Consider the following 23,983-nt stretch of genomic DNA (forward strand, 5'->3'; position numbering starts at 1 on the left):
TGAAATGGTTTTTAGGCAGTCTGTCATGTATTTGAGCGTTTGTGTTTTGGGTTTGTGTCTGCTTGTGTTTCGTTTGCTATTGTTTGTTTTCACTGTATGACTAAATTGAGTTGATTGTTGGTTTTATTAATAGGCAGGTCGAGAAAGTTTATTTTGTAGTGTTTGGGTTTAGTTTCTATAGTGAAAGCCAACCAATTTGTCTGGAGATAATATTTAAAAAATCCTAATTTTTATGCACGGTTATAAAACGAACTTTGATTATTTTTCAGTGCCTTGACCTTATGACACATTAACAGACGACCGACATTAGGAACCAGTTTTTAAAATATAAATCCCATAAAATTGTAAATTAACAAAATGACAGGATTGAGGAATTGGTTTTCTCGAATGGATCGTCAATCCTCGAGTCGGAGGTCAGGTTCTGTCTTTTCCTAATTTGGACTTGGATGGAAAATACGAGGAGGATTTTTCCAGGCTGTGTTGCAGGGGTGAAAGGAAAACGGCAGGGGGTAAAGATAGCGAGTTATTAGCGGTTTGGGAGTGTGGAGGCGGGAGTTGTGCCGCCTCCGCATGCGCCCCAACCCGGGGGCTGCTGTCGTATAGATCCGCCACTACCTGCTAGGACGCCGACCCGAGAACACCCCCAACATTTAACCCTTTCGTCTAACCAAATTCACGACAATATACGTAAGTAGAGCCCTCGAAGAGGCAGTGCAACGAATTATAAACTCACCATTTCGCTCGAAACACATTTTAAAATTATGCACTATTTTTGTTTGTTTGATTTTTTCTAGACATGCGAGATCATTCATCGAAGCATTAAATTACATTTCATACTGCTGACAGCATGATTAATTTTTATAATAAATAAACGCTTTTTTTCCGTCTTATCTTACATTCATATTCCTGTAGATCATCATCCCATTCTGTTTCATGCGATTTTCTTCTGTTTAGTCATTCTCATTATATTTAAAAATAAGTTTATATTTTAAATAAAATATCACATTTAATTAAACCTTAAAAAAATCATTCTTATATAAATAAATAAAGCAACTGAGTTCATGGCGTCTGAGGTCATGGTTCGATTGGCCCGGCGGTAAAACGGTTTAACTCGCTTCCGCTTTGATTCCAAGTTCAAATTTTCAGAGAGAGAATAATGTACCACTCCGCTTTTTATTTTTCAAGGATTTTCCAAATTTTTTGTCACCATTTGAGGGAAAATTAAATGATTCCCGATAGACAAGAGGCCGATACAGTTGGGGGTAAATCAAAGGTGGAAGCTGCTTTCAAATAAGCCAAAAAAAAGACTTCTTTTACATCAATGAAAAGCGAAAGGGGCCAAAAGGGGAATATTTGATTTTGATAGATATAACTGCGTTAACACAACGAAAACCGTTTTTGTCTCCCCGAATAAAACATAAAAACTATTCTGATCAAGAAACTTTATAAATTTTCTAAGAGGTTGTTTTGTTTAAATCAATTTGATTCCACAAGATTGATATTTTCTGTCCATGGAAGTTTAATATTCGTTTAATTACAATTAGAGACTTCACGCCTGGAAATAGTTAAAGGAAGTCAGATCGTTTTCAGTCATCAAAATTATTATAATGACTCTCTTTGTCATTTAAAGTCAGACGAGTTAAGCTTGAACGCAATTATTACCGCATTGTTCATTGTTAAAAGAGCTTTCATTACTCCAAAAGAACTTGCCTATATTAATTAAAATTGGTTGTTTCTTCTGTAAAGAAAGTTTCGGACAAAATCCTAATTATACAAATAGGAAGTAATGATTTAATAGAAGTTCTTTAATCAACATAATTGCTACAATGTCATATTTGATTTTTCTCTACGTTGATTATACTACATTGTTTTATTTGATATAACTTGATGACTTCATGAGTGAAATTTGTTAGAGATGAGTCAATATTGACTTTGCCATTTTGAACTAAGCTGAAACGCGATTAGTTAGAAAAGTTTTCAAATCTTAAAAAAACATTGATATATTCAAAGGAATATTCTTTAAGGGAGAATACAGGAAAAAAGTTGTGTAAACATATTAGAATCAGAGTTTTTGTTAATTTGAGCGTTTTAATGAACAAAGCTTATTAAATTTGCTCATAATTAAAAATTAAATAGCTGAGACGCAATTTTTAGCCGAGTGTTTATAGGTAGAAAAGCTCTTAATCTGCAAAAAAGAATTGAAATAATCGTAGATACAAAAGCAGAACGCAGGGTAAAAAATATCGAATACGGAAAAATAGGAATTTTAGATAATCGCTGACTTTTAATCAAATTTCTTTTCATTGAAGTTTTACTTATTTTTCATTGCCTTTTAAGCTTTCACTTCAATCACGGATCTTTTTTGTATTTTTTTAAAAATTTAATTTAATTTCTTTACTGCGAATCTTTACCGACAAATTTTGCCCTCCATCGAATCTCTTAATTGTTCATAGGCCTCACATGACTGGTGACAGAATTTCTTTTAGAGATAAGTCAATATTGACTTTGTCATTTTAGAAGTCAGACGAGTTTACCTGAAACGCGATTAGTAAGAAAAGTTTTCAAATCTTCAAAAAACATTGATATATTCAAAGAAATATCCTTTAAGGGAGAATACAGGAAGAAAGAACATTGAAGGAGAATTCAGTGAAGAAAGTTGTGTAAAAATATTAGAATCGGAATTTTTGTTAATTTAAACGTTTTAATGAACAAAACTTATAAAATTTGCTTATAATTAAAAATTAAAAAAGCTAAGACGCAATTTTTAGCCGATTGTTTATAGGTAGAAAACTTTTTAATCTTTATTATATGCAAAAAAAAACATTGAAATAATCATAGATATATTAAAGATTTCTATATAAAAACAGAAAGCAGTGTAAAAAAAATCGATTACGGAAAAATTGGAACTTTAGATAATCGTTGGGTTTTAATAACATTTCTTTTCGTTGAAGTTTTAATTATTTTTCATTGTCTTTTAAGCTTTCAATTCAATCACGGATCTTTTTTGTATTATTTTTTAAAAATTTAATTTAATTTATTTTTACTGCGAATCTTTACCGATAAATTTTGCCCTCCATCGAATCTGTTAATTTGTTCAAAGGCCTCACATGACTGGTGACTGAATTTTTTTTATAGATAAGTTGAAATTGACTATATTTGTCATTTTGAAGCCAGACGAGTTAAGCCGGATAGTTTATTGGTAGAAAAGCCTTTAATCTTAAAAAAAATGTTGAAATAATCATATGATTAAAACAAAATAGTTGATTTAATTCGATATATTTTTGGTTTTTCGCTCTGTTGTATTTCTAAATTTTTTTGATGACTCAACAACTAAATTTATTAGAGTAAATTCAAGACAATCGTGGATTATCTGGAAACGAGATTAGTTAGAAGAGCTTTCAAAAACATTGACATATTCAAAGGCATATTCTTTAAGGAGGATTGCACATTAAATAAAGAAAGCAGTGAAAAATTCAGATTTTTGTAAATGTAAACGTTTTAATGAACAGAATTTATAAAAAATTGATATTTATCTTCATTGAAGTTTTACTTTTAGCATTACCTTTCACTTCAGTCACGGATCTATTTCTTCATTCTTTATTGTTTTTAACTGCGTATCTTTATTGTTGAATTTTGCCCTCCCTTGAATCTCTAAATTTATGAGATTTCATTTGACCCGCTGACTTGATGCCTGAAACTACATAGGGCATAAAAACCAGCAGACTCTTTAAGTTTTTATTACCTAGAGTTTTTTATGACAATTTCTTATCCTAATATTTCAATTGACTTTTTTTGCCATTTTTAAACCCGTTATGCTGAAACGCAATTATTAGTGGATTGTGATTGCTAGACAAACTTTCATATCTTCAGAGGGACTTAATACTAGATAAATAATAAATAAATAAAATAGATAATAATACTCGTAGGATTAATGTTTCTTTTGTAAGTAAGGTGAATGGTTTTTTTTATAGAAGCATGTTGATCAATATAGTTCATAAAATTTGATATTTGATTTTTCTCTCGTTCAATATGTTAAATTTGCTGTATGAAGTTCGGTAACTTCACTTCTGACACGCTTTAAAAAATAGTAAAAATTGACTAATCATCATTTTTAAGCCAGTCGAGTTAAGCAACGCAATTATTGGCGGATTGCGTATTGTTAGAAAACCTTTCTCGAAAAAACTTTGGAATATTCAAAGGATTATCTTTTAAAAAATGCCCTCTGTAGAGAATGAACTTTCAAATAAAATAATCAGAATCTGAATTTTTGTTATAGAAACTTTTTAAACAGAAGAGTTGATAAAGTTGATAAAATTTAATATTTTATTTTTCTCTTAATTCTATAGCTAAAATTTTAATTCGAGTAGTAAGAAAATATCATAAAAGAATTAAACACGTATTAACGATATTTCTTGGGAATTATTTTCTTGTTAGTTTTTCTTCTTTTGGGTTTCTTAGTTCGTTATTTTTTTTAGGTTTTTGGGGGTTGAATAAAGTTTTAAACATCATTTCTCCACGGCGACCTATATTTGATTGTGGAACCCCTATCAATTTTAATCATCTCTTGGAAAGTGCACTTTTTCCTAAAGGTGTGAGAATTGTTTTACCAAATTGATTGTACCGTGATATGTGCTAATTCCTCTGGTTCTTTCTGACGGCATGTTTCTGTCTCTGCTTTGCTCGTCTTCTTTAGTTGGTAGTTAATAGGGCATAGAGGCCTATAATATTCCTCAAAACCTATCTGTTGTGAGAGAGGTTTTTTATTTTTCGAAAGATTTATAAATCTTTTAGCTTGCGTTATACCTGGTTCTTTTATCCAGCGTTTGAGTTTTTCCAGTTTTTTTCCATTTCCAACTTAAGCACGTACTCAGAACGCACCTGGTGCTGGTCCCATGGGTGAGAGGGCTGCCCCTTTTTTGACTAGTAGGTTAGCCTGTTCATTTCCTTCTGTACATACATCTTGTGTTTTAAGCACCATTAAGCAATTTAGGTACTCCAAGACAATTTTAGAGTTGAGAGCACACGCATTTAGTCTCTTTAAAGTTGTCTGAACGTCGCACCTTTTATAATTTTCTTCATTAACCCATGTGTACAGAGTATTGCGTGAACCTCAGCTTGGAAATTGTTGGGATTAGTCCAATGAGCTTTGTTATGGTGTGGTTCACCCTTTTTGAACAACCATTCCCAGTTTCAATTTCTTAATACTACTTAATTCTTCTTAGTCTTTCGCTTAATGATTTCTAAATAAAAGATTACGTCAAACAGCCAGTCTATTCAAATGTTTATTGTTTTTATGTCTATTTATTACCTTAAAACCACTATTTGCTCTCATTGTCATTGTTAGCCAAACGAGTTAAGCTGAAACACAATTGTTAGCCGATTATTCATTGCTAGAATAACTTTCAAATCGGATTTATTTTATACGAAAAGCATAACTTTTTGCAAGAATACTTTAAGTTGTAATTTTTCTAATATAATATATTGTTATTATTCGTTGGCAACGAACGGAGTTGATAAAATTTAATATTTCAATTTAGTCTCTGTTTGTTTTTTATTAGCTTTTAAGCTTTCATTTAAAGATTAGAAAGAGGAAAATTTATTGGACTTGTCGCTTTCTAGAAGTAACGTGTTATTGCGAAATTTCTATTGACTGTCACTATCACTTTTAGCCATTAGGCTAAAGTGGATTCATTCAGGAGTCATTCAGTATGAGAATAGCCTTCAAATCTAAATAATAATAATAATAAATATATAAATTGATGTTGTATTGGATCTTCTTGAGGTCATTTTACAGGTGAATAAAGAACATCACTAATTGGGCTTCACCAATCTTTCGGCGAATGTTCCGCCATCTTCAGGGCCTAATTTATTAAAAACAAAATTTACATGAACAGAGTTACATAACACATCTTATATAAATACATTACAAAATACAATTACGTTCTTTACCCCGTTGTTAAGAAAATTAAATTTATTGCACATGTTTGTTGTTTTTTTGAAGTGAAGGTGAAAATGAATCTACATATTAAAAACAAAAAAAAGTCTTGCTTAAAGTCTAGTGACACTCATCGGTCCATCCTTTGGTTTCATTTTTTTTCCATAAGTTAACACTCAACCTGAGCTACATGTAACTCGTTTTAGGGATGGTTAGGGATGGTTAGGGGTTATTATATACAACTTTTTAACTGTTATTTTAACGAGTTACATGTAGCTCAGATTGAGTGTTAACTTATGGAAAAAAAATGAAACCAAAGGATGGACCGATGAGTGTCACTAGACTTTAAGCAAGACTTTTTTTGCTTTTAATATGTAGATTCATTTTCACCTTCACTTCAAAAAAACAACAAACATGTGCAATAAATTTAATTTTCTTAACAACGGGGTAAAGAACGTAATTGTATTTTGTAATGTATTTATATAAGATGTGGTATGTAACTCTGTTCATGTAAATTTTGTTTTTAATAAATTAGGCCCTGAAGATGGCGGAACATTCGCCGAAAGATTGGTGAAACCCAATTAGTGATGTTCTTTATTCACCTGTAAAATGACCTCAAGAAAATCCAATACAACATCAATTTAAACTAGGTATGTCGATCAACGTCAAATAGAAATATATAAATATTTAAAGGGTAATTTAACAAAAAAAAATTTTTTTGAAGGGAAAATGGAGTTATAAAAAAAGAAAATATTCAAAGTCTTAATTTTTGTTAATGGGAGCGTTTTAGTCGACAGAGTAATGTTTGTAAATTTGTAAACCTTCATTAAGGTTTTAAGGCAAACGAAATCTAGAAGTCACCAGTCTTTTTTTATTGTATTAAGTCTTTTATGTTAATTTTATAGTTAATTTACTTTCAGTATATTGACTTCCAGCAGAAATAGTTTAGTTAAAACCAAGAATGTTCATATCATAATATCATAAAGTGGATTATCCTTTGTTTAAACGGTTGTAGTTTATTTTGAACATGATTTACGTTAACAATTATGAATGTTATTTTTTAAATAAAAGAGTTTTTATAATTCAATTTATAAAATTTTAAATACGAGGTTTCCCTCTGTTTGAAATTTATTCACAAAATATGAAAACAGTAAATTAAATATACTTCTTTATTACGAAATTTGAATTGGTTTATGATAGTTATTTGTTTGTTAACCACATGAAAATAAGTTATTTTATCCTGGGGGCTTTAAAAGTCGACCGAGACGTACTGCAAATAAAATGAATTTAATTTGTTTGGAATGGAATCTCTTTGCCGTTTTTGGCCGTTTTTTGCCCATGATCAAATGAGATTTATGCAGATTACCGCAAGCGTTGAGAACTCGTGGGTCGGCGAGACCGAAAGGCCCCGAGATAAATGCTTTTCGCTTTTAAACTGGAATCTCTGATGATTTGATTTTCTCCCTTTGGCTCAATATTTTGAAATGACGGTTGTTTCTTGTTTTTAAATATGTAAAATATTGCTCAATACATTTATAAAATTAAGGAAATATAGCACGTTTAATATAACTTTAAATTCACTAATTTCGTGGTCCGCTTGACCAATTAATATATTACAATTAATTAAGGTTTTTAGTTGAGATAAAAAAGCCAATGGCACTAGCGGGATTCGAACCCACGATCTTCGGCTTGATACGCCGCTGCTCTACCACTTGAGCTATCGTGACCTCGATCCACTCGGCCACCAACTTCCCATCTCAACTGCACCTTTTGAATTTTCCCTCCTTTTTGCCATTTTTCAAATGTCGTGAAATCGGATTGGATTTTCGACGACAAATGAATGGCCACGGAGAGCTTTAGTGAAGTATACTTCATTTTCAATCATTAAATTCACTAATTTCGTGGTCCGCTTGACCAATTAATATATTACAATTAATTAAGGTTTTTAGTTGAAATAATCCCATAATAAATAATAAATAATAATAAAATAATCCAATCCGATTACACGACATTTGAAAAATGGCAAAAAGGAGGGAAAATTCAAAAGGTGCGGTTGAGATGGGTTGAGATAGGAAGTTGGTGTCCGAGTGGATCGAGGTCACGATAGCTCAAGTGGTAGAGCAGCGGCGTATCTAGTCGAAGGTCGAGGGTTCGAATCCCGCTCGTGACATTGGCATTTTTATTTCAACTAAAAACCTTAATTAATAGTTTAATATAACTTCACAAAACCTTTTAAAACTGTAAAATATAGTTAAAGCCAAGTGTAAATACAGCATGTTTAATAAAACTAATAATAAATCAGGAATGATTATTTATTGTTATGTTTTTAGTATTCTGTAACGTTAACTCATTTATTGATAAAAAATTGTGACCAATAAAAACTAACGAGATAGCACATCAGAAAATAAACAAGAATTCTTGTATGAAAATGAAGAAAATACAAACTTGTTTAAAAACTTTCTCCAAGACCACGGTTTCGAAGCATTACGCAAAAGGAAATAAAAGAAAAAACTGTAATCAAAGCCAATATAAGCCAGTGTACTAATTACATTCCGCCCTGCCGAAAGAGGATCGGCTTCATTTAAGCCCTGGGAACTTTTCACTTATTTATTTTCAATATATTGCATTCGGCAAAAAAAAACTTTAACCTCAAAGTTGAACAGCGTAAGCAAATCCAACAGATTTATCAGGGATCGTAGGGCTTGTTGCTAAGCCCTGATAAGGATAAGCGGTAGGCCTTTAATCCTTTAATCCTCCAGACTCAATCAGTATGATAGATATGGATTTATGAATTTTTTTTTACAAAACATGAAATTCGCCTGCTTGTAAGATCAGTGAACACTAATCAACCAAATACGAAAAAAATAAAAACCCTTTACGTAAGTTTGCTAATGACAATTATGTTTTTTAAAATTATTTAGAATTAATTGAATTAATGTAGTGATGATGTTTTTGATTCGATTGCTTTGCTGATATTACATCATTCAATTATTCTATGTGTAATTTGACATGGAAACTAGAAAAGAAAATTTCGCAATGTCAATTTTATTGCTGGAATTAATTTTAAATAGGTCTAATTCGTTTGTATGATTATTAAGTATTAGGGTGTATAGGTATGTCAGCAGTATAAATGATGGGACTAAAGATGCTCCCTTGTGGTACGCCGGCTTGATAAGCAGCGGTCGGTTAGATAATATTTGAGGATGAGGTGATTCTTCGAGTGGGTAAGAAGCGTTTAAGTTTATAAAGCATGCCCAGGTTATAATCTATTCTTTTCGTTAATAATTTTCTTTTTTATCTTTTCATTAATTAATTTCTACCAAGACGACATTGAACGATTAATGTTTTGGCCTTGACTCCCCACTGGGGTTTGTTTAACGTCAAGAAGCCCTTATTCGAGTATCGATCGGCCTTTTCCGAAACAATATTTTCAACTAGTTTCTCTTTAGTGCTTGTATAACCCGGCGATTTTTTCATTGCTCATAAAACCGAGGTAGACGCAAGAATCATCGTCACATTCGAAAACGATCGATAAACACCCAAGTTATTTATAGCTGTTGTGACATTTCGAAAATCATTAGCGTGTTTTTTAACACATTGTAACAACAAAATCTAAATTGATGAGGCAATGTTGACACACATTTTTTTTCTATTTGTTCAGTTATGACGAAAGTGTATTTGTTTCTAAACCAAAAAATGCACATGTTCAAAGCAAATTAGAAATAACTAAAAAAGGTTCTCCCCCTATATACTTCAAATATTAATAGACATGTCAATGATGGATAAAATAAACCTTTTGATGTTCCTATGATCAAAGGGAAACATTTAATGATTTATACACCTCCATGGCACCCTGTTGAATATGGTGATTAGAATTTAATATTATGAGATTGACATTAACAAGCTTACTTGATTATTTTTAATATCCAGATATTTCAACAACAGAAGTGAAGAAAATTGATGTTAGTATAGTTATAGGACGTTCTTTGATTTACTTGGTAATATTTCATGAAAATATTTTTATAATGGTGGTACATAAATGGAATTATTTATGGAATGCTGCTTTTAGTACTTTGCACATTTTACTGCGAAAATCATGAATAGTCAATCATCGCATGGTTGATTTTCAATCATCAAAGATGTTTAGGCATGATGCAGCATAAAGGAAAAACAAGCGAGAGTGGTTGTGAGACAACAAGAGCTGTGTTGTTTTTTTGATCTCGCATTTCTATTTAAAAAAGTGAGTGTTTGAAGGGAACAAAAAGAGGAGAGAAAACCGTGAAAACTCCTTTTGTGAAAATGCCCGAGCCCGAGAGGGACTTTTGACCCTCAGGGCGATGTTTCTCACACTCGACTAAAGCGCCTCCCTCGGGAGATCTGGTTTATGCCGGATAAACGCGCTATTCCGAGTCAGAGTTGTTAAATGTTGAGATTAGAAAACGGGGCGGTATAAAAAAAAATCCCTCATGAATCTCTCGATAAGAGGTGAAATGTGGGCGATGGTTGCGAGCAACGCCACGGTCCGGCGATTTAAAGACACGAAAGAACAACGTGATCCGGTGTGATAATTTAAACAAAAAACATTGGGATTCAATTTATGCAAAATGTGGCAAAGGAACCAAAATCTCGCAATAGAATAAGATTGATTTTACATGATTGTAGTCTTTTTAGTACGTACTCAATGGACATCTTTCTCGACTTTTAGACAGTCGATCCAAACTATTTTTTAACAATAAAATTGGTCGACTGTCCCACTTTACAACCCTTTAGGCAAAGGCTCAACCTTTCGAGTGATTTACAGGAGTTACTGGGTCCCCAGTGTTTCTTTCGAAGATCACTTTTCAGCTTTCTCAAATTTATTGGAATTTATAATGAGATTTAGGCCTTTTCCCAAATTGTTGTACCATTGTATGCCTGCTAATGTTTGAATAAAAGTTGTGCGTTTTTTCAGAAGTTTTTGAGGCTGCCGGAGCGGAAAAATGAAATGGAAGAAAATACAAATTGCGGGGGAATAAACTGCAATGCCCAAAATCGCAATTTAAATAAGAAAAATAGCTTCCTCAAAAAATAAATAAATAAAGAAAAAGAAATGTTATTGTGTTTTGTTTCTTATTATAGTTATGTAGAATTAGTTATCATATTTGAATGGAAGAATAAAAGGATAAGGATGAGCCTATACTCATGCTGAGACTGTTGCTAGTCTGACACCATTATTATTATTATTAGCCATACAAGCCTACGGGGAATTTTTAAATTATTATTATTTTTTTGCCTTATGATCTTTGCATATTAGTCATGACGAATTCTTATATATATGTTGTTCAAATTGGGGGTTATCGGGAAAAAAGGGCCAGAGGCGACGGTGGGAATCGAACCCACGACCGCGGCGTGAGAGTCTCTCATGCTAACCACTCGGCTACCGCGGTCCCCCTTTTTAAATTATGGAACAAAAATTCACAATTCTAATTAAAAAAAGAAACAGAAATAAATTTTATAATTTTATTAAATTTTATGCAATTTAAAATGGGAATTTTGTATACATTCGGCCTTCCGAATTAAGAATTTTTAAAGAAAAATTAAAGCTTGGATGGCAGTAGGATAAATTAGATTACGAGTGAATGTTTGAAGTCAGAGCTTTATAGCATTTAGAAGAGATATAGCTAACCTAAGATAGAAGGTTTGGAGGTTAGGGTGTGAAATGACCTTAGCCGTTAAAACGCCCTTAAAAATTAATAATAATAATAACAATAAAAGAGTAATCTACAACACATTACTCAAACCGGCAAGAACTTACTATATAGAAATAGAGGGAAATATGTCAAAGTATCCAACTCCTATCGAGTTACTCCTCCCAGTACAAAACTCTCCGTTGTGTGGCAAATGCTATGTCCTACCTTTCACCATGACTTCAACATACATTATGTTTTGCACTACATCAAATCAAGAATAATCAAATTCCACTTGTCACTCGCTGATCATCCCAGTCCCTTAATAAACTATCTTCAACCAAACTTCAACCACAACCCAACTGAAATGATGGCGTGATCTTAACTCGAGTGGTACGAGTGATAAGTGAATGCTTAGGTTACTTATATGGGGTGTCACTGCTGAGCGACTTCTGGGTAGACAGTACAAGTCAATTATATTCCATAACACCATTGTATTTGTTTGTTGTAATTAACTCTGTAGTAGTAGTTATGGACTACAGTGTATTTGTTAATTCAACTAATGGTTGGAAATTTCAAATAAAACGAAAAAAAAACACAGCAAGTAGTGTCACAAAAAAGAACCACTAGCCAGGTTATAGAACCTGTTCAGCCGCCTAAATCTTATGAGTGAGCTTTAAAAAAAGTAGAGGACCACAATAGGTCTCTTTAGGTCGAGGTTACCTCATTGTGACAGGGTATGAAAAATTATCTAAATTACATTTATATTTTTGAAAAGGAGAACGTTAGAAGAGAATGATTAAGAAACTTTAAATGAATTATGACAATATTACTACATTAATTATTTATTGTGAGATTTCTTCTTGAGGTGGGCGGCGTGGTGAACCAATTCGGCCATTTTGATCTTCTCACCCTCTCTGTTATGGTCTGGCATACGTGTTTGGGATTTTCATGCTGGAGCTAGGTCTAATTAGAACTAAAAAGACCCAACTACATATTAATTACTTATAAATTCATTTTTTTTTGTTACGAGGGTTTTTCAACTACGAGGTCATATGAACCCCTCGGGGTGCCGATGTTTTTGATAATATAATATCATTGTATACGATTATCTTGGACACGTCATCACCGAATTTGTCAGTTTCTCATCAAATAAAATAATAAATAATAAAATAATTTTGTAAACTAACACAAATATCAACAGTTGAATACGGCGGAAAGTCGATAAGCGCTGGCAAGCCAAAATAACCGGACCGAACCAATAAAAACGACTAAAAGAAAAGATATGTCGTGGGGCCGGATCGGCAGTAAAGCTCTTTCGTGTCAAGAGTACGGCCGGTAAGTGGCCATTGTGGGATCTAAATCACCTCAAAAATTCAAGAGGTACCGTTCTCACCCGTCCCAGAATGTCATACACTTTTCGTCTAAAGCACGCCTTTTGGCCCGTCATAAAGTGAAAAGTTTGCGTACGTGTCTCATTTGATTGACGATAATCCATATAGAGTGCAAGTAGGCTCTCGTCAGATTTGAAGTTTTGAGGTTTAGTCACCTTCCTCTGCCGAAAGATTCGTTTTAAAAGGTTCAGACAACCAAGAATATGTATTTTCTGGCTCATCACACATGAAATTAGGCATCGGCAATTCGGTACAAGTAAGATCCGCAAATAGCATCTGTTCTAACCGTGTTGAGGCTGTTTTTTTCCACAGTTTCCAATCAAAAAGTTTCCTCTGTGAAAACCATGGAACCATATTTATTTTCGGAAACAATAATCGATAAAACGAACCTATTGAACCACTAAGGCACCAAATGCTACAGCCTTTTATCCATTTATTATTCAAGAATTTTTTGGCAATTTGATGTTTATAAAATTCCCGTCCTTTGTTGTTAGTTTTCCCTGATTATTTATATTAAATTCATTAGATTTCGTGGTCTGATTGACCAAATAACATCGTTCAATTAATTAATCTTTATGTAAGGTATTGGTTGAGATAAAAAAGTCAGTGTCACGTTGCGGGATTCGAACCCACGACCTTCGGCTAAATACGCGCTCTACCACTTGAGCTACCGTGACTTCGATCCACTCGGACACCAACCTCCCACCCCAAGCCAACCTTTTGAAAAATGGCAAAAAGGTGGGAAAATTCGAAAGGTTAGGTCGAGGTAGGAAGTTGGTGTCCGAGTGGATCGAAGTCATGATAGCTCAAGTGGTAGAGCAGCGGCGTATCTAGCCGAAGGTCGTGGGTTCGAATCCCGCTCGTGACACTGACTCTTTTATCTCAACCAATACCTTACATAATAATTATTTATATTATTATAGCCTCTGCCGATCTTCGTTTCCTGTAGTTCGGGCTAGCCTAATTTATCCTACTTCGCCTCGACTGTAAACTGACCCGTCAGTTAAACGAGATGATGTTCAGGGAACAGTCGATGTAGGTCATCTAAAACCATTGCATTTACAGCTGAAGAATGGCTTTCCGAATTCATTTTGTAATACTACTCTTAATAGTAAACTAAATGCATCTCAGAAACATCCGACAAAAAGGCCGAAACTACAGGAGCTTTTTCCTGTGTGAGGACACCTTAATCAAAGCTGTAATCATAGGCAAAATAGAGCTGTCGGATCAGAAACAGTAATGTACTTAATTTATATAATAAATGTGTGGTGATTAGTGACCGTTAATCGATATTTATTTAGAAATCGTGAGATGCGGTCTGGTGTGATGTAGGTTTCAGAAAAACATTTTCTTTATCGTGCCAACGTTTCGATCTTTATTGAAATCATCTTCAGGGCTCAAAGTGTTTGTCTTCTGTGTAATTGTGCCATTCTTGCGCGTCGTGTTGGGCACTCTCGACTAAACAGTATGTAAAGATGTGATTAGAGAAGAGATGACTAAAATGATGGCAGTTCCGGAACTTAATTTAAATGGGATGAATAAACAAGTTCTAACTCAGGACTGCTGACAAAACCTTCGATCATATTTCAAATTAGGTTCGAACGACTAATCATCCCGACCACCCGTCTGTCTCAAAGTTCCATGTTATACGGCGTACAAGAGGTCACCCTGTTGTGATATATTTCAGAAGCCGACTGTAGGTCACTGTCATCCATGGCGAGAATTTGCAGAGCCGAAATTAATAAGCCCTCAAGCGATTTGTCACAATTAGGCATCCCTGGTCGACCCAGGCGGAAATCATTCTCGGAGCGGAAGCTGAGGCGAAATTGGGTCTCGAAATCGTGTAGAGGCTTATAACCTGCCCTTTTTCGAATTAATTGACGAAAGGAAAGGATAATTAAAATATAAATTTTTAAGGATGGATCATCTTATTAATAAATTAAGAGACGCCAATGCAATTGTATTGCCAAAACCCAAAACAAATTGAATTATACGAATTGAATGCATTACATAAAATAAAAAGTAACATTTTTATTGTGTAAACATCAAGCAAATCAAATAAAATTCTATCCTCCTCTGAAAATGAATATTTTATTAACAATTATAATATTAAACCTTAATTAAAGAACGAAGAAATTTATCTGTAATGTATACGGTTACAACGATAGCAGAAAATTAAACTATGAAAATAGTTCATAAAAATATCATTATCATAAGTAATTAATAATGAAATTAACTAGTTTTTATCGGTTTGATACTTAAAATATCACCAAATTGTTTTCCTAATAAAATATTTATGACAATTTGTATAAAATAATACATTTTGTAATTTTTTGCATTTGATCGAACATATAGAAAATACACTATAACTCAAGGGATTTTCCATTGTTGTTTTCCCAAATATACACCAGAGCTAGTGCTTAGCTAGGATGTCCCGGGGCCATCTCTGCTTTAGGAGACTGACGAGAGATAGGGATGGATTATGTTAAACACGGATTGGGGTAGAGGGTTGGAGTGAGTGTTTTGGTTTATCGTGGAACTAAGAAAAATTGTTTGGAATTAATTTTAGTTCCAAAGGGCATTTTGAGATCGTTGTGGAGGGCGATATTGGAGACATACGTTGCTATGTTCCTGAGTACTTTGAATTGGAAGTACTGGATTTGTTGGAAATTGGTAGATTTAGAGATACCCCATAGTTCTAGTCCTTAGGTTCAAATCGGTTTCAGTAGATTTTTGTAGAGTTTCAGTTTGTTATTTGTCAAAATGCTTTGCGTTCAAGTAGTTTGTAGGCACACTCGATTCCACATGAATGTAGTTAGAGTGGTACCACCAATGTAAAATAAAAATGTTTTAATATGAATCTAATAAATATTGACACAAATAGCCTACAGTAAAATAAATAGCCACAGTGTTCTACGCTGAGGACAAAACACACTCAAACAAATCCAAAGCACGCGTATCTGAATTTCATTAGCTTCAATTTCTTCTAATATACTCTCAACCGCTTGGATATTTTCTTCCATACGATTATCCGCAGCATCTATAATATGTAATAATAAACTGGCTTGACGTGTCTCCTGCAATGTTGCTTTAAATGCAGCGACCAGATGATGCCAAATTAGTAGAAATGATGAATGGTGAAGTGAGTACGGTGTTCAATCCTTTTAATAAGATAGTCCCTACTCACAGTAAGTGGTTTTCCAACGATCCGGATTTCGAGCTTTTAGCACATCATCAGGTTGAAGGAGTTCTACAACCTGATGATGAGATAAAGCTCGGAATCCGGATCGTTGAAAACAACTTACTGTAAGTAGGAACTATCTTTCTAAAAGGATTAGTCAAATTTGTTCTTGACCAAAATTAAACCTACTTATAAGCAGCGAAAGCGATGAATGTAAACCTTTTAGGCATTGATCGATGTGAAAGAACTCTTCCTTTAGAGCGTCATGGAGAAACACTGCCACGAGTTTCGCCCTGACAAAATCCTAAAAATAGCTAACAATGATGATTCATTTGCAAGTTACCATGAAATTCACTTTGAAATTTCAATTTTAGTTTTAAACCATTTTACGCTTTAATGGTCAATTGATCAAGATGGAGAGTTGGTGTCCGAGAGGATCGAAGTCACGATAGCTGAAGTGGTAGAGCAGCGGCGTATTTAGCCGAAGGTCGTGGGTTCGAATCCCGCTCATGACACTGACTTTTTTATCTCAACCGAAAACTTACATAGAAAGAATATTTAGTTTTAAATTTGACAAAATTTTGGCCGCATTTTTTGTTTGACTCTTTTAAAAATGATTTAATAATTCAAATTAGACGGAAAGTATTTTTTTTGTCGCCGACTGTGATTCAAAACCGCTTAATTCCTTTGTTTTAAAATTTCCACAAAGTAAATCATCAACATGGGCAATTAATCCTTTAAAAATTTCTTTATTCATTGTAATGCTCCTCCAGGGGTTGGACTTATTAAGGATCCGATTCTGGACGTGTCCTTTTCGTGCCAAGATGCTAAGCCACAATTTTTAAATTTTATGAACGCTTGGGCCGAATCCAATTTCGACAAAGCTAAATTGTTTTCAAAGCATCTTTCCACAATGTTCAATCCACACCATGATATACTTGACCATGGCCATCGGCATGACATTGAATACGACTTGAATGTCCTCTTGTAACTTTCTCCTCCTCATAAAGCTTTTACCCCATCAGACATACAACACTATTTAACTACCTTCACGAAAAACTCCAAAATCTAATTTAAATACAAATATTACAAAATTTGCCCCACAGGAGCTTACTTTATTTAACATACCTATATAACGCTGTACTTAGGACCACATATTTTCCATTGCAATTTATTACTATAATTAAAATGGTTCATAAGAGGCAAATAAACCTGTTGATCTTCTCAGTTCCTAACAACCCATTAGTCTACTTTCTATCCTTCAAATTATAAATCCTCCGTTTTACGTTTCAAATTACACTACAGTAATTAGTACATGAACTCATAAAAACCCTCTATAAAATCTTTCATCAATCACTGAACACACAATAATCTATTTGTACAACAGTTATCATTTCCCCCCTCATCCAAGCCGAGTGGTTAGCATGAGAGACTCTCACGCCGCGGTCGTGGGTTCGATTCCCACCGTTGCCCCTGGCCCTTTTTTCACAATAACCCCCCCAAATTTGAACACACATATACGAATTGTCACATGGCTAATATGCATAGTTCATAGCGCCAAAAAAAACAAAACACCTACCTGAAAATCCGCCAAGACGATTCAAAAGACCTTCTCATTGATTGAAGATGGAAAAAATTTCATTATGAAGGAGTGCCACTGGGCAACTTCAACTACAAGATACTCAAATGACAAATTCAACATATACGAACATATTTTCTTAATACAATTTTCGTAGTTGTAAAGATGAAATAAATGTATTAAAATTTATTTAAGAAATAGAGTGTACGTCGATTTAGTTAAAAAGTACCACAATTTAAAATAGTAAAATTAAGTAAGTGCTTAAAATTTATGACAATTTCACATCATTAGACGTTCACGCACGTTTTATGTTAGGGCGCGTTAGCATTAATTCTTTACGACCCCCTCAATTCTTTCTTGTTTATTCCCGTCTAAAGACTTTACTTTCAGCTCATGATTTTCCAGGAGAGCACGGTTCAAGCTACTTCGGTCGGTAATAAAAATGAGGAACAAGCCTTTAAACCGTATGTGTTTTACGACGACGCTGAAAGTCCGTTCCAGTTTTAAAATGAAAGTGGAAAGTCGCAAGAAACAAATAAGCTGTGCTGCCTTAAAATTACTTGCCGATTTTTCGGATGAATAACAAAGCCCTGTTAACAACCCACTTACGTTTTAGTGGTCAATTGATCAAGTTACTTCTTTCAATTAATTATTCTTTTTAAGGTATTGGTTGAAATAAAAAGTCAGGGTCACGAGCGGGATTCGAACCCACGACCTTCGGCTAAATACGCATCTACAACTTGATCTATCGCGACTTCGATCCAAAGGGACACTAATCTAAACCTACCGTTCGAATTTTCCATCCTTTTTGCCATTTTTCAAATGCCGTGTAATAAGATTCGATTCTTAGCGACTTATAAAGTGGCCACGGGAAGCTGTTTAGTGAAGTGATACATCTTTTGCTTATTAAATATTAATCCATTTACGTTTGAGTGGTCAATTGACTCTTTCAATTAATTACTCTTTTTATGAAAGGTCTTGGTTGAGATAAAAGAGTCAGTGTCACGAGCGGGATTCGAACACACGACCTTCGGCTAAATACGACGCTCCTCTACCACTTGAGCTATCGCGACTTCGATCCTGTTAACAACATTAGGTTCCAGAAAATAAATAATTTATGATAGAAAAAAAACTAAAAAAGGCTACATGAGTCTACTTTTATGCCCATAGGTTTTATTTATGTAAGGTTGATCCAAGAAATGCAGATTTAGCCTTGTCTATTTTATTAATACGGAGAAGGATTTTCGAAGTCATAAATCAAGTCAATATTATTGTAAAAGCCTCAATAAGCCCAATTTATTACAGATAAAGGGTCCAATTCAAGTCAAGAAGTTGTGAAGTCAAATGATATGAAATTTACATGTCGAAATAAAAGTTTCAAAGCTTAAATTAAGCAACCACCCGCCGTCTGATACAGGATATATATATTTGACGAAAATAGCCGTTCGGGGGAGACAAAACGCTAGGTCACCAGACGCAACATCAATTCGACTTCCCCACTCCGGTTTATCTGACAAGCCTCTAGTTTGTTTAACCCTTTGAAACAGTGAGTTCAAATTGGCTGGAAAATTATTTCCCACATTATTCTCTGTACCCAAAAGCAACATTGGCATGTGAGTATGTCACAGTTAAAATACGTGGCTGGTTACGATCTGGCGCAGTTGGAATAATTTAATTATCTGTTAATAATGTAAAAGAATAAGCGTAAAACAACTATAGAAGGTTACATTTTATACGCTGAAAAATAGATGATACGATTTGATGAAGAATAGCATTTTAAAACCAAAACTGGAAAATTAAAATGATTTCAATTAAACTTTCGGTTTTATACTTCTGAATCAAGGAAAATCAACTAATTGAACCAAAAATCTATAGAAACAAAGAAATAATCAATTTTTTTAAACAATCATTGATTATAATGCGTAAAATCGCTATAATAATAGACGAACTATAAAAAGCAATATTAACTGATCTTTAAAACTAGAAAATTATTAAGAGAAATGGCTGATATTTATTTTACAGTGTAAGCTATAAACTATTATTTTTTTAATAATCAAATTTTCATGCAAATCATCTATTTTTATTAATAAAAAACATCGTAACATAAAAATATTTTTTTGGAAGCTAGAAAATCGTGCTTAAGGTTTTTAAAGTAAATTTTTCGCTGTCTTGTAAAAATGTATAAAAACTGTGGAACAGCTGTACCGATCCACGAGGAAACTTTACATGGAGTTAGGACCCATAATCTACACATAACCGCACAAACCTAATCTTTGTAGATGTAGATGTATTATTGGGGTGTAATGTACTGCGATTTATTAATATTTTAATTAATTATTCTGTTTTTTAATGTAAGGTCTTGGTTGAGATGAAAAGGTTAGTGTTACGAGCGGGATTCGAACCCAGGACCTGTTATAATTATTCTGTTTTATTATTAACAACCTGTAGTCACGATAGCTCAAGTGGTTAGAGCAAAAAAAAATTTCATTTATGTTGGATGGTCCCCAAATTACTTATTTTAATTAATTATTGTTTTTTTATGTAAGGTCTTGGTTGTGATGAAAAAGTTAGTGTCACGAGCGGGATTCGGACGCACGACCTGTTATAATTTTTCTATTTTATTATTAAAAACCTCTTGTCATGATAGCTCAAGTGGTTAGAGCAAAAAAAAAATCATTTATGTTAGATGGTTTCCAAAATTACTTATTTTAATTAATTATTATTTTTTTATGTAAGGTCTTGGTTGTGATGAAAAAGTTAGTGTCACGAGCGGGATTCGAACCTACGACCTGTTATAATTATTCTGTTTTATGTGTGGTGGTTAGTGACCGTTAATCGATAATTATTCAGAAATCGTGAGATGCGGTCTGATGTGATGTAGGATTCAGAAAAGCATTTTTTTTATCGTGCCAACGTTTCGATCTTTATTGAGATCATCTTCAGGGCCTGGGATTTACAAACATTGTTTACATTTACCAAATATAACAACAATTTAAAAAATATATTTTGCGTTGTATAAATTCACTTTTTCCACATCCTTCATGTATTTGTTAAATGTAAACAATGTTTGTAAATCCCAAATCTCAAAGTATTTGTCTTCTGTGTAATTGTGCCATTCTTGCGCGTCGTGTTGGGCACTCTCGACACGACACGCAAGAATGGCACAATTACACAGAAGACAAACACTGAGCCCTGAAGATGATCTTAATAAAGATCGAAACGTTGGCACGATAAAGAAAATGTTTTTCTGAAACCTACATCACACCAGACCACATCTTACGATTTCTGAATAACTATTCTGTTTTATTATTAATACCTGTTGCCGCGATAGCTCAAGTGGTTAGAACAAACTAAAAAATAATAGACCAAAAAAAAAAAATAATCCATTTATTATTATGGTGGTCTAACTGCCCAAATTACTTATTTTAATTAATTATTCTTTTTTTATGTAAGCTTTTAGAAGCTAGAAAATTGTGATTAAGGTTTTTTTAAGTAAATTTTTCGCTGTCTTGTAAAAGATGGCAGTAGCTGAAACACCTGTACCGATCCACAGGAAACATTACTTAGTGTTAGTACCCATAATATACACTTAACCTCACAAACCTAATCGTTGTAGACGTAGACGTAGATGCATTACTCCGGTCTAATATACTGCGCCGTTTAATGCAAGTTTCTTTGAATACATACTGAAAAAACCTGACCCATTCTTAACCCATTCTTCATCAAGATTGATTTGAGGCTGTTCAACGGAGGCGGTGAACGATGTCTATCTAATTCGTCTCTTTAACATGCTCCATAAGTGTTCTATGGGATTCACGCTAGGAAAACGTGCTGGTCAATTCATTGTGGTAATCACATATGGCCGACATTATCATACGCTAACACGAAATTGTACCCAATAAATTGAATAAATGGGACCACAGTTTCCAGAACTTAGTGCAGTGATCCATTCTGTATGATAATCAGTCTGGTAAGGGCATGGACGTTATTCATTCCGTACCATAACTAACTTTGGCTCAGACATGACATATGAGATGCTTATTTGCAAATAGCGCCTTTCAACTCGATGCCTTTCCAGTAGTAGAGAACCTGATGCGGTACTTTTAGAAACTAGGCTATTTTCACGAAGCCTACTTATGTTTTACAGCTCACCCTTGCATTACGGACCGTTTGTACTTGATTACTTATGAAGGAAACTATTAAATGGCGGTTCCGTAGTGCATTAATAGCAATAAAACGATCGTCTCTAACCGTCGTCTATCGCCACTACCTTCTCTTCCATCGAGACTTTCGGTGACCCCAAATCGTTGTAGACCATCGCGGATGATCTACAGTGTAGCACTGACTTGTCTACGCAAAGCTTTGCCCCCGAGTGAGATCTTCTCGACTTAAAACCATACTTTTACGAAAACTTTACACCGATTTATTGATTTATCAAGGGTAAAAAAGAAAAAAATTTTAATAAAAAAAAATTTATTAATGTTGTGTTTATGTTTTATGTCCAACATTAATGTAAATGCCTGGTTGTTATGGAAAATAAACAAATAAATACAAGTGTCCGGTTTTTTGTCTTTGGGTGTGTTTTCAATTTTATCTGACGTTTCGTGTGCAATTTGTTTAACGGATTTTTTCTTAATACTCAGGCGATATTTTTGTATTAAGTCAGGGCTGATTTGTGGGAATGGACGGTTTGAACCATTGGGACGGTGAGTAAGAAACAAAATAGTGTTCCAACGTTAATAATTAGATTATGAAAGGCTTATAGCTTTGTCAATAAGTAATCTTTTTTTAGAGACAATTCCACCCGATAGAATAAGAACTACGCCTCCTGAGGTCAATTCGCGTAATGGATCAACTTTTCTTTCAATGAAAAAAGGACGGACGGAGCTATTATATTTCCTTCCATTACTCGGATTGCAGTCTAACATTTCTCATTAATAATAAAAATTGTAATTAAGAGCCGGGGATTTTTTTAAAGGGCGAATTAGCATGAATTATAATGGCCTCAGAGGTGTCATTTGTCAGGACGGTTAGAGATAAAACACGTACGAGGGTGCGAGGGCGTAAGGTTATCGTTGGAAGGTTTGTGTGCTTCGTGCACATTCTTCTTTTCTTTATTTTTATTTTCTTCTTAAGGTAGTAAATGTGTGCGTTAAAAATGAAAGATTGTTTTAATTATCCAATTATCTGGGTCCCAGGTCTCCTTATTATGTATAAATGTATTATGTCTTGAGTAGCAACAAGTCATTTCGGATTTGGTGTATAACCTTAGCGGCCCGGTCAGAAAAGTCGGCTCCTGGTCACAAATCCAGCGCAGAAAGTCTCACCATATGACTTGTTTCAAAGCTTCAGGATCAGTTGTAGTTGCGAAGGCCAAAAACCTCGATCTTTTAAAGGCACTGAAAACCTCCCTTGCGATTATTATAACCATCCATTTAGGTGAATCATGCTATTTTCAAATCAAGGTATAAAGATAAGTTCGTATCATCATTGCGTCAACAGTTGAAAGAGAAATGACTTTCTCTTAGGATCAAAATCGGATAAAGGCACAAGAGTTAGAGCCCCGGAAGGAATTTTAAGACCGAACTGACTTTAAACTTACGTACTCTTCCGGACAAAAATCTTGGCAATTGAACACTGCGCCAGAGAAATAAAAAAGGCTAGGAATACATTCCAAGAAGGTATATATTTTCGATGACAGTCATGTGAGGTGAAGGCAAAAAGCGAATGCAATTGTATGGAAGTCTTGGCAGAAGTCAGTGACTCCAATGACCTCACCCTGGGCATTCACACTTAGAGGTAATGAGAAAGTGGACATATTGGAAAAAAAAGGAGCCAATATGAATTCACCTTGCCACATAAAAGGACACGTTCAAAAACTTATCATTAACGAGCCCAAAATATTGAACAATACCCTAGGCGCGAGGCACGAGAAGAGATTCATAGAACGCCCATCGGTAAGACTTACAAAGGAATTACTGGTAGGCAACCGCAAAAGTAAAAGGATTCTGGTTGGACGGGGCACTATCACCTAAGAAGGCACATGCACTTGATAGGAGTACAGACAGAAGAAATTCTGTGCCGATACTGCCAGGAAGAAGGGGAAACCGCAGAACATATTTTAAGTTTTTGTAGGGTCCTTTTAGTATAGATACTTGCAACAGGAGAGAAAAAGCAAGATCCTAGACTAAGGAGAACCTGGCAAGGCTATGGAGGTTGATTAACAAC

The 23,983-nt window shown here is 34.1% G+C and overlaps 1 protein-coding gene across 2 annotated transcripts in view; it reads left to right on the top strand.

Moving 5' to 3' along the window:
* Positions 1-591: 591 nt before the first annotated feature.
* Positions 592-23,983, top strand: part of LOC106669699 (prohormone-3) — a 71,928-nt gene continuing 48,536 nt past the window's right edge. The window contains exon 1 of one of the 2 annotated variants that reach the window (XM_014399342.2): positions 592-687. The gene's annotated coding sequence lies outside the window, so the exon portion shown is untranslated. Of the gene's footprint in view, positions 688-19,346; positions 19,369-23,983 lie in introns of those variants that run through there. The other variant, XM_024224665.1, reaches the window with a different exon arrangement.

The sequence above is a fragment of the Cimex lectularius genome, unplaced genomic scaffold, assembly GCF_000648675.2.
Source record: "Cimex lectularius strain Harlan isolate CLEC.00 unplaced genomic scaffold, Clec_2.1 scaffold8, whole genome shotgun sequence".
Classification (NCBI taxonomy): domain Eukaryota; kingdom Metazoa; phylum Arthropoda; class Insecta; order Hemiptera; family Cimicidae; genus Cimex; species Cimex lectularius.